This window comes from Dermochelys coriacea, chromosome 4 (assembly GCF_009764565.3).
Source record: "Dermochelys coriacea isolate rDerCor1 chromosome 4, rDerCor1.pri.v4, whole genome shotgun sequence".
NCBI classification, from domain to species: domain Eukaryota; kingdom Metazoa; phylum Chordata; order Testudines; family Dermochelyidae; genus Dermochelys; species Dermochelys coriacea.
The window spans coordinates 8,492,122-8,509,761 of NC_050071.1; the positions used below are offsets into that span (position 1 = coordinate 8,492,122).

At 42.9% G+C, this 17,640-nt stretch overlaps 1 protein-coding gene across 13 annotated transcripts in view; it reads right to left on the reverse strand.

Moving 5' to 3' along the window:
* Positions 1-17,640, reverse strand: part of EPHA5 (EPH receptor A5) — a 400,471-nt gene that overhangs the window by 335,848 nt on the left and 46,983 nt on the right. The gene's annotated exons all lie outside the window — the stretch shown is intronic.

Consider the following 17,640-nt stretch of genomic DNA (forward strand, 5'->3'; position numbering starts at 1 on the left):
TTTCAGTGTTGCTCATTTCTCCTACTTTTAATGTGTTCACTTGTAAGGATCTAATTCCTAAGATCTCTTTCATCTACTCTTGGGGTTGTGCAGTTTTGACGTTTGCTTCGGATTATATTGGCCAATGCATCATTGCGAGACATCAAAGTACATAGAGTATAGTGTGAACATGAGGCAGACCCTGGTAACAAAGTAATAGCCACATCATGGGCTGAATACACTTTAAGGCTAAAGGTCTGTTTATAACAAATACTGTCTGAAGCCTTCAGCATCAGGGTATTATCTCAGGGCAGAGGTGACAGAAACCACCCTCAAGTTAGAATCACCAGGCTGATATTTTTTCATGAAATTTTTGACACACATTTTAAATGAAAGAGAAGGAAATAAATGACAGGAAAACACAATGGGCTGCCGGGCTGCTGAAAGGAGAAGCCATAAAACCACTCCTTTTGTACCCTCCTCCAACCACTCCCTCACTGGCTGTGTCTACCTGGCAGTCCGGTGGGCGAGTGCAGCAGGTGTGGATATACCCGAGCTGGCTTTCATCCAGTTAGATGAAAGTTAGGTTGGGTAATAACAACAGCGAAGCCGCAGCAGCGTGAGAGGCTGTACTGGCCACCTGGGGCCCTGGGTACATACCTGAGTGGCCTCTGCCCATGTGCAGTCACACCTCCCAATTGCAGTGTAGACATACCCACTCCCGCTGCACTTTCTCTTCTTGTTCGGTTCTCTCTAGCCTTCCCCTCACCTCCTGGCCCCACTCCCCTCCCTACAGGTTGACAGTCTCCCCTAGAATCAGGGCAATTTATTTCTGGTTACATTGTGTGTCAAAACCGATCTGGGAGGAAAGGCTGGAATGCTGGTAACATGAATGAAGGGCTTGCTTCACCCTCCTAGGCACATGGAGCTGCAAACTGGGGCCCCCTGTCCTGGTGAGGGTGTGGCTTTCATGACACAATCAAATCTACACTTACAGGACCAGAGTCAGCCCCTTTTCTCTCAGTGAGTGGCACCTCACTCTGTAAGTAGTCCCCCTAAATAAGGCCTCTATCTGACAAAGCCTTACACGTGCATGACATATTATTAAAGTGAGATTTTTTACCACCTTCTCTCGGCACTAGTAAATCAGGTGTGACTTGGCACTGCAGCCGATAAAAGTGCAAGTATCGAGTTGATGATGTCCCTTTCATTGAATCTGGTTTTGAGTTATACAGAGTTAGAAAAGACTGTGAATGACAACAAACAGTTACTATGTGGGAATTGTCTGATCCAGGGTGCATGCCCACATGAGAATGTATGAGAATGCACAGTGCTGGTGAGTCAGATCCTGCACCAATGAAATCAGTGGAAGTTTTACTGTTCCCTTGACCGGGAGCAGAAGCTGTAAAGGGCTGACCTTACACTTTGTGAAGACAATGGTCATTGAAGTTAGGGAGGCAGTGTGGCCTAGCGGCTATCACCCTAGACTAGGACTTGGAAAACCCAAGTTCTATTCGCAGCTCTGCCAGTGACCTTGGATAAGCCTCTTTGTGCCTCAAGATGCCCATTTCCCAGAGGTGCACTAGTTCTGACCTCCTTTATGAACTTTGAAAACTACCGATGAAAAGTGGTATAGAAGAGCAAGGCATTTTACTTCTGTGGATGCATGGTAGAGGCCCGAATACGATATTTAGAGAGCATCTGACCCTCCATATAATTTGCTCCATTTCCAAGTAATTACACTTTGTTATAGTTGACCATTACGCCGTCTGACAATATCTAACAATTGCTCTACTTAAAGGAGTGTGGAAAATTTGCAGAATGATGTTGCTTATTGTCTATCTGCACAAGACGGGTGTTCAGAACACCCAAGTCTCAGGCTCTCCACCACTGTGAAATTAAGGTGATTTTCATAAAAACAAATCTAGGATTTGTGGTTGTGGGAATATACAGAAATAGAAGGCTCATTTGTTTAGATGAAAAAATTAAATCCACCAATATTTCCTGTTTCCTCCAAGTGCTAAAAAAAATGTAAGAGAGCAGAAACACGCAGAAATAGATTAATTGAGCCAGATTCTGATCTCAGTTGCAGCAAGTAAATGGAGCATAACTCCATTGACTGCAGTCAGGATATGCCAATTTACAGCACTGTAGCTGAGATGAGAATCTGTGGCATCACCTGCCATCAAAAATAGAGCTGTCATCAGAGATGGAAAGGAAAAGGAGGTGCTAATGAGCTAAGGCTGCTTATCTCTGTACATTCACAAGGGAAAAGCATCCAGATCTTATCAAGGCCTCCCACCTTTCACACTAGGCTCTGTCCTGCCATTTAATCTGATCTTCTTTATTCCTATCTTAATGTAGGAGAGGACCCTTTATTTCTCCTCTGATTAGATGAACCACTTTTTTTGTTGTTGTTGTTACTCTGGAGACTGTAATCATTCTGTTACTGTTCTGGTTCTTACATCCATCCCTGAAAAAGCGTAAGGGGCTAATCACCATTTTTCAGCCTGGTCTTGACTTTCTTGATTAATATTTTAGACATTATACAAAGCACTTCAAACAGCAAAATAATAAAAACAAACTAGAAACCCTAGCTGATGAAATATGTGCCGTAATGGTTCATGAAAAAGAAACCTTGGCACATTAATATGACAACATCTAGCTGAACATATTTGCATGAAAAAATTAAGTACAGCAGAACTGAAAAATTGCATTACACATTTTAATTCCTCTCTGCAGTACACATTTTTGAGATATAAATCAATGCTATCTGCAGGATTAAAACAAAAATGCAACATTAATTTGGTGCTAAATGTTTCTTCTAAGTCTTTAATAGCCTTAAGAAGAAAAACACAAACACATTGCAATGGCCTCATGGTAAATCATTTATAGAAGACCTGTTTCTGAATGAGAAATTTTCAGTAGGCTTCAGCTAGTGAGTTAACAGAAGCTAGAGTTGCCCTTTCCTCCATCAATACGAGGGCATTCAGTTCACACAGACTGCCAAGGAAAAGAACAAAAGATACCATGGATCCAAGTCAAAACACAAGCCAAAGAGCTCATGACAGTTCAGCCTCATGTTCAAATGCTAATTTTAAAGTACATACACAAACAGGCAATACCTCTTTCAATCTGTGCCATTTCAGCAGTCACCGCTTGATGATTCACTGCTATGGGTTGCTACTTTTAAAAAAAAAAAAATTACAGAGTGAGAAAAGGGTTCAAAATTTCAGTTATAAAAAGAAAAGTATCATGAGAAACTTTTTTAGACACTGGTCCCTTAGGTTCTTCATTTAAAACCGCCAAGGGGCACGTGACAAGACTCCTTACTGCTTAACAGTGAGAAGTAAGAAGCTAAAAGAAAAACCGGAAAACATGTTACCACTGTAGCGGGAGGGCTGCCATACAAGATCAAGGACACTAAGATGGGACAGGGGATCTCAAACCTTTTCAGAGTGTGAACCACATCCCAGTAGACACCTTCCCTCCCATGGGCTGCCTCAGGGACCGCCAAAGTTCCCATGTGGTGATTATGCCACATTCATATGGCCTCCCAGTGACTTGCTTACATGGAAACGTAACATTAGGAAAGTACTGATGTATTTTAAACTGAGTCTTATGAGATCAGGGTTTAGTCCATTTGGAAAAATAATTCATCACATTGTCTCTATTCCCGCTTCATTTTCTCTCCCTCTCCCATCTATTCTATCCACGCCTCACTCACCCTACTCCTTTGCACACATTACTTTGTCGCTTGGTCCTTCTCCCCTCCTCCACATCCTTCCCTGATGCACGGTCCCCTCCCCGCCTGGGCATTCCATTTCCATGGATGGGTCTGCTTCCACTCACACCCCATGCTGCTGGCTCTCAGTTACAGGCCCTGAGTGCAGCCGGCCTTCAATAGGAAAAGGGCTAATAAATTATTTTTTCCCGTATGTTTGGTACATACCCAGAGCTACAGTTTCCTCCCAAACTGTAACCCACACCATGAGAAAACCTCACATTTATCAGGACAATATTCTCAGCCATCGAGTTATATATTTTCCCAATCATATACTCCCCCATAGAAACCAAAGGCATTCCACATAACCCATCAGATTCCTACCTAAAACCAACCTCGAACTCCCTCTGGGCCTTGCAGCCTGCTTGGAAGGCTAACAAACAGAGAGTGCCCAGTTAAATTATATAAAATAATAATTAAAAATAACAAGCAGCTGCAGCTGGACCACTTCCATCAGTCTCAGATATTGGCCTACATGGACCACTGTTCTTATCTGGTAAAGCAATTACTATGTTCCTAGGCTCCTTCTCACCTCATGCGGCACTGTAAACTCAGTCAACTGTGCCAGCAGCAATCCTGCAGCAGATCTTGGTCATCCATGGAAAGTAAGGGGCCTCGCCTCCACCAGAGATCTGTGGGGTTGGATCCACATGGGACTTAGGGTGCAGGGTGGGTTGGAGCAGGGTACCAGACATTCCTCTCCCCATTGTCCCTTGCTGACCCTGAGGATATCCGAGTCATGATCAAGTTGGGAGTGGTTCCACTCTCTGCGGCTGAGGCTGCATTGCATCCATCAAGCTCATAAAGGGGCCATGAGGAATAAGGAACATAGAGATGACAAGAGGCCAGTTCTGGACATGCCAGCTTGGGGCTCTCCTTTCCTACAGATACCTGGGATCTAACCTCTCCCACCCAACCCCATCTTCTCCTGCCTAAGATGGAACAGCTGCTGGCAAAGGAAGCTCCACGGGAATTCTTGCACCCTTAGCCATTCCTGAGGTTCTCTCCATTGCAAAGGAGGATCCAGTCCAGGTTCATATCCCTTGCTTTGAACATTTGAAAGCCGCCAAGATAACCAACATGTTCACACCCACCCTAGAGTGAGGCAAATTCTGCCCTGGGTTATAGCAATGCAGCCACAGTGACGTCAGAGAGCTTGCACTGATGCAAATGAGAGCAGAATTTGGGTACATGTGAATTCCTGCACTCAAAACAAACAGAAAACCCATTCCCTCCCCACAGGGAGCTGAACAGCCTGGTGCGTCACAACACTTCTGCGCTTTCAGGCAGATAATGTAGGGCAATCTCTATCATTTCCTTAGGAGCTGGCTACCGATCAATAGCCTCCAGTTCAACACTGGCAAGACAGAAGCACTGCTTCCTAGCACAGAACTTTTTGCAGGCAAACTGCTCCTTTCTCCCCCCCTTTGCAATCGGGATTGTCATTCTGTGCAGTTATTCCAATTTGAGAGAGTTGTGAACACTGTTACAAGGACACTGTACATCACTTCCAGAACATCACACCTGGGAAGGCACGTGACAATCCTACGTGTCGCAATTAAATGCTAAATGGCAAGCGGTGTCTTCCAAATAAGGTGTAGGTATCACCTAATTATTCTTTCGTTAGTTCTCAGTTACTTCACTGTAAGACAACTTAGTCCAACATTGCTCTATCTCTCAAGACTCATTTGAAATTGGCCTAGACCTTGGTTACCCTACCAGGTATGCCACCTATTCCTGCTACCAGCCATGTAGCTCTAATGTCACTTGCACTAACCAGGTCTTCCAGAATCAAAAGCAAAAACATACCTTTCCAGCCATCTACAAACTTGCCTCCAGCTACCGAATTAGAAAGTTCAAAAAATAGGAAATCTGTCCAAGCAGATTCTCCTCCGGCGTATACCCTGTGCAACCTCACTGGGGTTAGATGAGGGGAAATCTTTATTGAAAAAAATAATAATACATAGCCTCCCGCACTGCAGAACCCTGTGGAAGTGATAACACAACTGTTTCTGGGTGCTCCCATTGACTGCAGCAATGCACAGGCATAGACACATTGAGCTCGCTTTGCCACCCTGCTATTCAGGCAGACACCAATGTGCAGTGTTGCCATGTTTTGCCATTTTGTCATGAGGTCAAGGAGAGTTAATGCTATTCTTAAAGCCCCAGTTCCTAGGTCACGTGATTATGTGACAGGTTTCAGAGTAGCAGCCGTGTTAGTCTGTACCCGCAAAAAGAAAAGGAGTACTTGTGGCAACTTGGAGACTAACACATTTATTTGAGCATAAGCTTATGTAAGAATCTCAGCTTTCAAAAAAAAAAATAAAAAGAGAGATTCTATCCCTCCTGGTTTTGGAGAAAAACTTCAAAATAGGCTCAAAAATGAGGTGGCAAATAAAAAGAACCTGACATTTATCCTATTTATACATCTCATGATTTTGGGGGCCTGGGTCATCATTTTTGAATGCTGGGGTTGGGAGCCATTTCCTCTCTCCAAGGAAGTGTGCTGCTTAAACTGGCAAACGCTCTGGATAGCAGTAATGCCCCTTGTATGGTTTCTAGGCACTGCCGAGGTGATGGATGGAAATATGGTAGCCAATCACAGGATTGCAAGGAGCACAGATGCAGTTGGCTTAAAGATCTGCAGGATAAACAATGTAGATCCCCAGGCAAGGTGAAAACATGTTGGACACCTCTCCCTTCCATTTCTGAGCTACCACTCGCTCACTGATCACAGATTCCAGTTCAGAACAACGTAGGCATGTACTTAGCTTTAAGCACATAGGTCCCATTTATGCTGATGGGACTACTTGGCTTAAAGTTAAACTTCTGTGGAAGGGTTCTGCTAAACAGGACTAGCCATGGGGACTAGTGGCTTCCTTAAAGATATAGATCTAGAGCAGCCTGCAGTCGATCCTGCACAACTTTGCACTGGAAGGGGAGTATATTGCATCCAGTTCCGGGCACCACATTTCAGGAAAGATGTGGACGAATTGGAAAAAGTACAGAGAAGAACAACAGAAATTATTAAAGGTTTAGAAAACACGAGCTGTGAGAGAAGATTGGAAAAAAATGGGTTTGTTTAATCTGGAAAAGAGAAGACAGAGAGGACATGATCAGTTTTCAAGTACATAAAAGTTACAAGGAGGAGGGGGAAATTTTGTTTTTCTTAACCTCTGAGGATAGGAGAAGAAGCAATGGGCTTAAACTTCAGCAAGGGAGGTTTATGTTGGACGTTAAGAAAAACTTCCTAACTGTTAGGGTGGTTAAGCACTGGAATAAATTGCCTGGGGAGGTTATGGAATATCCATCATCAGAGATTTTTAAGAGCAGGTTAGACAAACTCCTGTCAGGGATGGTCTAGACTCTAGATAATACTTAGTTCTGCCATGAGTGCAGGGGACTGGACTAGATGACCTCTCGAGGTCCCTTCCAGTACTATGATTCTATGATATGTGCCATCATGTTTTACAATATCCATGTGTTCCTTTACTGTTCCTTTACAACACACAAGCTACACAGGGTCTTACAGAGCTTTTGTTTATCCTGCACCTTTATATAAAAGCTGTCAAACCAGTGGCAAAATTCCCTTGAGTCCAATGGGAACAGGAGCAATTGTAAAAGATCTTACAGAAATTATACAAGATCCTTAGGCATGGCAAAATTCTGTTTTTTAATATGTCTATAATTTTGATGGACAATGTCAATTTTATTTATCAGCTTTTAAAGATATTTATCAGTATAAATTTTCATTACTGTACAACATTACAGGCTTTAAGCATTTGGGGATGTTTTTTATCATCAATTTAAGTTTTTACAGTTGCAGAAAAATTATGATATGGAATGACAGTTGATACTAAGATCCACAAAGTTAATGCTTTATAACCATTAAAACACCACTTGTCAAAACCACATGTAAACATATCTACAGAGTTTATATGAAGTACATAAAGAGTTTCTGGCACTGCCTATCTGTAAATTTCGATCATCATCATTGGAAATATTTTTATCGGTTTGTGTGTGCAAAGTGAAATCAACGTTTACTGATAAAAATCAAATCCTTTCAACCCTAAAGTCAAACAGCTTCCAACCACTTTTTCCAAGGTCTGATATTGAGGAAAAAACTTTAGAACTCAGGAATTAACTTTCTTATCTCTTCTTGCTGACAACACTTAGTTACAGCAAAGGGCCATAATGCACAAAAGGCATACAGTAAAGAAAGGATCTAATTAATTTCTTCACTCAGGTAAGAATTTGGCCTAATTAAAAAAAAATTGTGTAAAGACAAATAGTCAGCAGCAGAATATTTTATGGTGGTTTGGCATGTTCTCCTCAAGTTCTGTAGTTTAAAAGAAGAGAATATCAAAAATTGAGCTATTTTCCTAACCCTTTTCTGCCTGGTTGCACTTTTCTGATGGCTTTCATTAGAGCCATTCTGTTTATAGTCAAAGAAACAAAGCATGTGTAATACATACTGTACTCAAAACAAGGTAGGACCTAATCCATAGCCCACAGAAGTCAATGGGAAGCTTTCCATTAACTTCACTGTGACTTGGATCAGCCCCCAAAAGATTATTTTTCCTAAAGAAAGAAATTGGACACAAAATCTTTAAATTGAAAAGAGTGGGGGGAAAAGGGGGTGATAATGAATTCGGAATCCAAAACGCCTAGCTTGAAATACCACTGGATTTGGATCACGTAATATTTTCACATCCAGCACACTGAGAGTCATAACAAACAACTTTATAAAATATTAATCAGTTGGAATATATACAATTTAAATTAAATAAAAAGATTGCAGAAGCTCAGGCCATGGTTTTTTTTTTTTTTAATTTGGATTAATCTTCCCCAAAACGTTTTTTTAAAAAAATCTGGTAAGTAAGAACCGATCCTAAGTGCTTGATAAAATTTGTGTTCCATTTATAATTTCATGGCATGCCAGTGGCATCTCAAAAATCACCCAGGGAAGGAGTTTAGCATTTCAGTCAGGACTCAGAAGGATGCTGAAAACAGCCTGCAGCTTAGAATTCTCATTACCCTTCCCCTGCCATCCCCCACATTTCTCAGTAGCGCTGCTCTTTCAGCAGGAGATTCCGATTTTTGTGTAATCACTTCAGCAATTACCAACACTCCCACACGACTGACACCTTCAGACACGCCTGGCGTTTCGGCAGCCACCTTGGTGGTACGCTTGTCCTTTGCTCCCAAGCTGCTTCTTATAGACCAGTGTGGATAAAAAGGTCACGGCTAACACAACCACACTATTTCTTTTGCACGTTCCGACGAGGAGATGCACACAACATGATTTAAAGGCTGGGCACAGGATCCTGCAGGCAGTTCCACCACAGGAAAGACAAAGTTGCAGCTACAAAGAAAGCCAACGCTACTGCCAGATGACAGTGCCTTGGGTTTCACCATTCCCTCAGATACAGTTTGTCAGCCTCAGAGCTGATATCTATATTAACTAACGAATGCTCACATATTCCCTGCCATCTTTTGTGTGCTAGGTTTCAAAGGGAAAAGGCTTGCCTGGCAGAGAGCAGACTTAAATAAACAAAGAGAGGCATATATTCAAGTTCCCGAGTAAATTCTCACTGAGGCTGCTTTATGGGGCTCTAACTGTACATTTCAGGGTGTGTGTGGGGGGGAGGGATGTAATGTAACTGCATCTGAAAAGACATCTTCAACATAAGGGTGGCAAAGTAGCTGTGAAAACAAGATTTAATCCACATTAAAGGCTACCCAACTTCACGCTGAGATTTATCAAGGCAGGTTTTAACTAGAGACCTTCTTTTATGTCCCTACATGATGCTGAACTTTTGGACAAACCAAATTTAGCACAGGCTGGGGGAACGGTTCATGTCCCATTTCCACTACAACATGGAACCACGTTGTATGTGGGTTGGATGGCACGCAACCAACTCGCCCCTCTCTCGGCACGTGCTTTACACAGTCTTTAATTACATGGTTACTTGTTAATTTTTCCACAAGACCTTTACAATATCGTCATCCCCAAATGTTTAAGTATTGTGAATCAGGTTCCTGCAAAAATCATGCCTTTAGCTTAAAAATCATGAGATTAACATCCCTCCCCCCCACACACCCTGAAATGTGGGGTTCTTTTTCTTTGCCTTCTCGTTTTTGAGTCTTTATGATGCACAGGGGTCACATTTTTAAAGCTTTTCTCCACAGCCATGAGGACTAGACACTTACTTCTTTGTAACGTAAGATGGGAATTTCTTATAATCACATGACACCAGGAGCTGGGAGTTTAAAAAATACAAAATATTACAAAATTCATACAAAAAAATTGTAAGAATTGGCAACACTATCTCTACGTTACTCAGTCCACAGGATGGAAGCATTAAGGTTACAATGGCAACTGTAAATCTGGCCACTAAGTGCTTGATTTTATAACCTAAATATTCTTCTAATACACTGGACTGTGGTGGTTGTTTTTTTTAAATGCAATTATGGACATTTATTTCCTTGTGCCCACTCCCCTCCATTCCTCAGCTACACACTGGAATGGTACATTAAAGAATCCAGGCCAAAATCTTTGTTCTTCCCCTCATTCTGACTGCTGGAAGGGAGCAGGAGAGATTTCTTTCCCTTCTCCTTCCTTGCCCTCTTCCTGGCTTCTCCAAGAGATGTTTCCTTTCTCTCTTCATCGTTGGCTTTGTTGGTTGCTGGTACGGATGAGCAGGGAGCCAGTAGTTCTGATTCTTTTGTTCCTCTCCATAGCTGCCAAGTTTCCCATTTCAGGGACTGTCTTACAACCTTTCTTTCACAAAATCTGATCAAACACATGAACCAAGGGAAAATGATACAGCAAATCATATGTATCTGTAGCAATGCCAGCTGAGTAACTCAAGAGCCACAAGACCAGCAAAGACATGATTAAACTAATGTGGCTCTAAAACTGGCTCACAGAGATTACCAACTCATGATGATCTTGCAATACCTATTCACACTGAGTAGCACTTGCCCATGCAAGTATTTCCATTGAAGTCAGAGGTTCTTCTCATGTGAATACTACTGAGGGTGAAAGTAAGACATGTAGAATGGAGCAGAAATTTTGACAGCTATCGAATCTAGTTTGTGTCATTGAATAGATCAGAGGTGGCCAAACTTACTGACCCTCCGAGCCACATACAATAATCTTCAGAAGTTCGAGAGTCAAGCATGCCTTCCGGGGCTCAGAGCTTCAGCCTTGTTCCTACTGAAGCCTCAATTCCCAGGAGGCAGCTCCCATAGGGCTGAAGCCCCAAGACCCTCCTCCACACATGACAGAAGCTCCTACCCCACCACACTGCTGCAGGGCAGAAGCCCGTGCCCCAGTCTGATAGGTGGAGAATGGGGTGGAGTGGAGGTGTGGAGGGCCCTGCAAGCTGCACTTTGACTGTAAAAGAGCCGAATGTGGCTCACAAGCCATGGTTTGGCCACCCCTGGAATAGATAACAAGCAATACAAATACATGCAGAGTCTAGATGTCCAATGTAGATAACAAACTATAATAATTTGCCAAAAGAAAACCTACAATAAGAAAGGATAGGTGTACAACCTCAATGTTTTTTTAAGGCACCTTCACCATAAACTATAACATCTGGGAGATACATGCTCAGTAACATTACACCCAGGTGTTAACAATGCAGTTTTTCCAGGAAGGTTTCTTCTGGTGCTTTAGTCCTGAGACGGAAAGCTTTGCTCTCACACTTTGCTTATTTATATGTGCAATCAAGATTGTCAGAACCATAATCCAAATGGGAGGTGAACCCGACTGGAGGTTACTGTAATCAAAACAAAAGAAGTGCCGGATCTCTAATCAGAGAAGGCTCTAACCTAGACCAAGAACAAAGCATGCTCAGTACATTATTGTCAACCCAAGCTTTAAAAAAAGTAAAAAGGTTTGAAAACCTGTGTGCACCTTCTTTGGATTAAAGGTACGATCCTAACAACAATTCAACACCAGGGCTCAGATACCATGGTGATCAGCACCAGACACACAGTCGGAAAGACAGTCCAAGCACATTACATTTCCTTGCTTATTATAAAGATAATTGCAGAACAATTAAATACATGACATAGTGAATGTGTTGCATACACCTGTCAGATTAATACACAAAAACTCTAGGACCAGATTTTCAAAAGAGCTCAGCCATACAGCAATGCCCATTTTAGGCATCTAAACAAGTGCCTGGATTTTCAAAAGGTCTCAGGGCCAGATTTTCAAATATCCCTAAAGATGCAAATAGGTGCCTAGTGGGATTTTGAAAAGTATTTCAGCAGGATAGATAGGTACCTAACTCCTGGCTGTGTCTTTGAAAAGCTCATCAAAATTCAATGGGATTTAAGCATGTAACTCCCTTAGGCTTTGAAAATCTAAAATGGCCAGATTTTCAAAAGTGCTCAGCATCCATCAGCTCCTACTGGAAATAAGGGAAGCTGCTGAATACTGGGCATTTTGAAAATCAGCCATTTCACTTATGCACCTAAATGGGAGCTGTGCTCTTAAAAATCTGCTTCCTGATTGGTGGGTGTTGAACACTTTTGAAAATCTGGTCCATAATGCACAAAAAGTGAAATTTAGCAAATAAATCTATTTTTCTAATATATATTCTGACATTTGAGTAAATAAATCTGTATTTGATTTTTTTAATATTAACTCTTTGGGGGTCTTTGTAAAGCTTATGTTGAGAAAGATACTTTTCCCCCAAGAACAAACCTTACTTCTCCAAGCTTTAGCTCTTGCAAAGTGGTGAAATCACTAATCAGATCAACTCAAATTCTAAATAATTATCATCAGCTACCTCATATTTTCTGAGAGTGAAATTTTAAAAAATGGTTTAAAAGTTTCCAGTGAGAAAAATTCTTTGACCAAAGAGTGCATTTAATGAAAATAAAACAGATTATTAACCTTTTAGCTCTCCTTATGTTGCAGGCAAGACATACAATTATACATACACTGGCCAAACCAAATGTCACAGCATACAATCTGCAGGGCCAGATCATAGCAAGCCTATACAATGTATCAGACCTTGCAGAGAATGTACTATTTTACCCTTGCTCTCTAATCTGTCCGAAGCTTTTCACACACACAATATTACATTCATGGCTTAGGCCTTAACAACTGCACCCATAAATCAATTTCAGATCTTGCATTAATCATCTTCCTGTAATCAGTGGCTATTCAGCACAAATTTACATCTCATTTCTGTTGGCCAAACAGCCACATTAAGCCTCAAAGCTTATTCAGGCTTAAATGATTATACTCCCCTAATAAATGGTGAAGTCCTCTCAGTCCGCTTGCCGTGAGCTGCATTAACGACATTCACGACATTCGGCAGAGGCCCTGGAAAGGCAGCATTGTGTGAAGCCAATGCCAGGTGCCTTCACAGCGAGCCATAGTGTGACTTCTCTGTTATTCCCAGACAGCAGGAAGAGGAAAGTACGCAGCTGTGTAAATGTGCATGGGCACATGCACACTTGTGTGGGTCTGTGCCTGTGTGTTGTGCATGCACGTGGTAGCAAACATTCAGGGCTATATTGTGCCAATAAGGGCCTGCATAAATAAGGGAAATTTGCAATCTCAGTACATGATGCACCCCCCTCCTCCCCGCAATGTAGGCACAAGTGCAAAAATGGGGTCTGCGGTTTAATCCACTGATTTACTGGCAGTAATTCACATTAATGCAAGCAGCGTTTTACACGAGTGTAGTACATCGACTCTAGGGGGTTGCACTGGTATAGCTACTTGATAGAGGGTGTCTCTATAGTGCAATCATGGGGTGTCACTGCAGCTTGGATGGGGCCTGGAAAAGTAAAGCCGTGGCAGTGTGACCATCAGTGCAGGCCAGCCTCACAACTAGCTACCCAGGGTCCTGGGCAGCTGAAGCTCACACTGCTAGCTCACCAAGCTAGCACCCTTAAAGCTAGCTCAGGTATGTCAGCTCAAGCTGCAATTACCCTCGTGACCACAGCATAGACATACCCATCGACACAGCCCTGTGTTAGGATTAGGGCAGAACCATGTCCACCTCCAGCGGGTACTGAAATGTATGCCTGTTCCTACTCCCCTTGCCAGCACGATCAGTGTATTGGAAGGGGGCTCTCGCATATCCCTCTATCTCCCTTTAGGGGTGCACCTGTAAAATTATTCAGACAGTAGAGAATGACCCATGCAATCGTACAGGGATCTTGACCTTTGGTAACTTGCCAATGTCACGCAACTGTGGGCAGCAACAGAAATGTTAAAGTAATTAGTATTACCACAGTGCGCCAAGGGGCCCTGCTCATGGATCAGGTGCTAGGTGCTGTACAGACACAGAAATGAAGTTCAGTCTCTTTCTAGCTGTCCTGAGTGCCACATCTTTATCACCGGAGGACGTCAGAAGTAAAACAAGGGCTGGATTTTCTAAAGAGCTCAGCTCCCACTGAGGCAGCTAAATGCGGAAGGCATGTTTTCAAAAGGGCTCCACACCCAGCAGCTGCTATTGAAAACAATGGCAACTGTTGGGTGCGTACCTCTTTGGAAAAGCTGGCCTCAAAACCTGTCAGGCAGCTGTAACTTGTTCACACCACCTTTGAATCTGGTCCCACGTGGCTTTCTTTGATCAGCTTAGTGCAGGGTATTATATTTTTAATGGCTAACTCTGCACTTCCTTTCTGGATTGCCTTCACTTCATAGGTGTGACAGAGGAGATTATCATGTCCCAAAGGTTATATGTAGCTAAAGCATGAATAGTTCAGGATGGGTTGCATGTTCTTTCCTGTGATCCCAATAATGAAGCAATCCATCTTGATAGAACAAAGAGCAATTATTTAATTAAAAGATCCTCAGTAATCTTATATTATTTAAACGATATAAAACGCCTCACAGTGATTGTACATTCTCTTTCAGTAAAGAGTTGATTCACTGTACTGAATAACATCTGAAAATGAATGAGTTTGTTATGACTGCTGTTAAGTACTTACCCAATGTAGGTGATAAATTATATATGAGTATGTATTACTGTTATTCCACAATCTAGTTACTTTTGTATTATTTGAAGTCTAATTCCCCATTGCACTGCACCAGTGTAACACCAATGAAAGCCGTGGAGTTACACTGGTGTAAAAGAAGTAATGCAGTTGTGAATCTGGCCTTAAATGTCTCTCTAAATCTGGATGTGAAGAAACACTGGGATATTTTATTTGATGGTGGACACTTTATTCACTGACCCATCAGAGTAAGCATGGATTTATGAGATGTTTTATATCATAAGAGATATTTTTCCTGTCCTGCAGTTGAATACAATCTCCTCTGACCCACTTTGGTCTAAAATGTTATTTAAAGAACCAGCTGAACATGACCTTTCTGTGTGATGTAGTGGCTAAAAGAACAATCCTTTGCTAACATTGTTACTGGAATGCTAAGTCCAGGTCAGGTGTCCACATTTTAGAAAGGGTTCAGAAAAGATCTACAGTGATTCAAGGTCTGGGAAACCTGTCTTGCAGGGAGATACTAAAGAAGCTCAATCTATTTAGCTAAGCGAAGAGTAGGTTAAGGGGTGACTTGATCACAGTCTATAAGTACCTACATGGAGAGAAGATCTCTGATAATTAAGGATACAATTCTGTCATAGAGATCATGGATCCATAAACCTGGAAATCCTGGACGCCCCATCATCTCAGGCATTGGCACCCTGACAGCAGGATTGTCTGGCTATGTAGACTCCCTCCTCAGGCCCTTCGTTACCAGCACTCCCAGCTATCTTCGAGACACCACTGAATTCCTGAGGAAACTACAGTCCATTGGTGATCTTCTTAAAAACACCATCCTAGCCACTATGGATGTAGAAGCCTCTACACCAACACTCCACACAAAGACGGGCTACAAGCCGTCAGGAACAGTATCCCTGAAAATGTCACGGCTAACCTGTGGCTGAACTTTGTGACTTTGTCCTCACCCATAACTATTTCACATTTGGGGACAATGTATACCTTCAAATCAGCGGCACTGCGATGGGTACCCGCATGGCCCCACAGTATGCCAACATTTTTATGGCTGACTTAGAACAACGCTTCCTCAGCTCTCGTCCCCTAATGCCCCTACTCTACTTGCGCTACATTGATGACATCTTCATCATCTGGACCCATGGAAAAGAAGACCTTGAGGAATTCCACCATGATTTCAACAATTTCCATCCCACCATCAACCTCAGCCTGGACCAGTCCACACAAGAGATCCACTTCCTGGACACTACGGTGCTAATAAGCGATGGTCACATAAACACCACCCTATATCGGAAACCTACTGACCGCTATTCCTACCTACATGCCTCTAGCTTTCATCCAGATCATACCACACGATCCATTGTCTACAGCCAAGCTCTACGATATAACCGCATTTGCTCCAACCCCTCAGACAGAGACAAACACCTACAAGATCTCTATCATGCATTCCTACAACTACAATACCCACCTGCTGAAGTGAAGAAACAGATTGACAGAGCCAGAAGAGTACCCAGAAGTCACCTACTACAGGACAGGCCCAACAAAGAAAATAACAGAACGCCACTAGCCATCACCTTCAGCCCCCAACTAAAACCTCTCCAACGCATCATCAAGGATCTACAACTATCCTGAAGGACGACCCATCACTCTCACAGATCTTGGGAGACAGGCCAGTCCTTGCTTACAGACAGCCCCCCAATCTGAAGCAAATACTCACCAGCAACCACACACCACACAACAGAACCACTAACCCAGGAACCTATCCTTGCAACAAAGCCCGTTGCCAACTCTGTCCACATATCTATTCAGGGGACACCATCATAGGGCCTAATCACATCAGCCACACTATCAGAGGCTCGTTCACCTGCGCATCTACCAATGTGATATATGCCATCATATACCAGCAATGCCCCTCTGCCATGTACATTGGTCAAACTGGACAGTCTCTACGTAAAAGAATGAATGGACACAAATCAGACGTCAAGAATTATAACATTCAAAACCCAGTTGGAGAACACTTCAATCTCTCTGGTCACTCGATTACAGACCTAAGAGTGGCTAACCTTCAACAAAAAAGCTTCAAAAACAGACTCCAACGAGAGACTGCTGAATTGGAATTAATTTGCAAACTGGATACAATTAACTTAGGCTTGAATAGAGACTGGGAATGGATGAGTCATTACACAAAGTAAAACTATTTCCCCATGGTATTTCTCCCCCCCACCCCACCCCCCACTGTTCCTCAGATATTCTTGTTAACTGCTGGAATTAGCCTACCTTGCTTGTCACCATGAAAGGTTTTCCTCCTTTCTCCCCCCCTGCTGCTGGTGATGGCTTATCTTAAGTGATCACTCTCCTTACAGTAAAAAGAAAAGGAGTACTTGTGGCACCTTAGAGACTAACTACTCTGAAACCTCTCCTTACAGTGTGTATGATAAACCCATTGTTTCATGTTCTCTGTGTGTGTATATAAATCTCCCCTCTGTTTTTTCCACCAAATGCATCTGATGAAGTGAGCTGTAGCTCACGAAAGCTTATGCTCTAATAAATTTGTTCGTCTCTAAGGTGCCACAAGTACTCCTTTTCTTTTTGCGAATTCAGACTAACACGGCTGCTACTCTGAAACCATGGATTCTGTGACTTTCAGGGACTTCCAGGACTTCTTCTGGGGCAGCAGCCCCATGGCCACTGGAGCACCAGCTGGGGGTGGGTCAGCACCCCTCGGGCTGGATCAGTAGTGGTCAGCCCTTCCTGCAGGAGCAGCGGCAGGACTGGAGCAGCTTCTGACAGTCAGCCCTGGTGCGACTGGAGCAGGAGCAGTGGGTCCCGAAGAGTCACCAGGGAAGTGGCCTGCCCCAGGGCCACTGGAGCAGTGGTCCCAG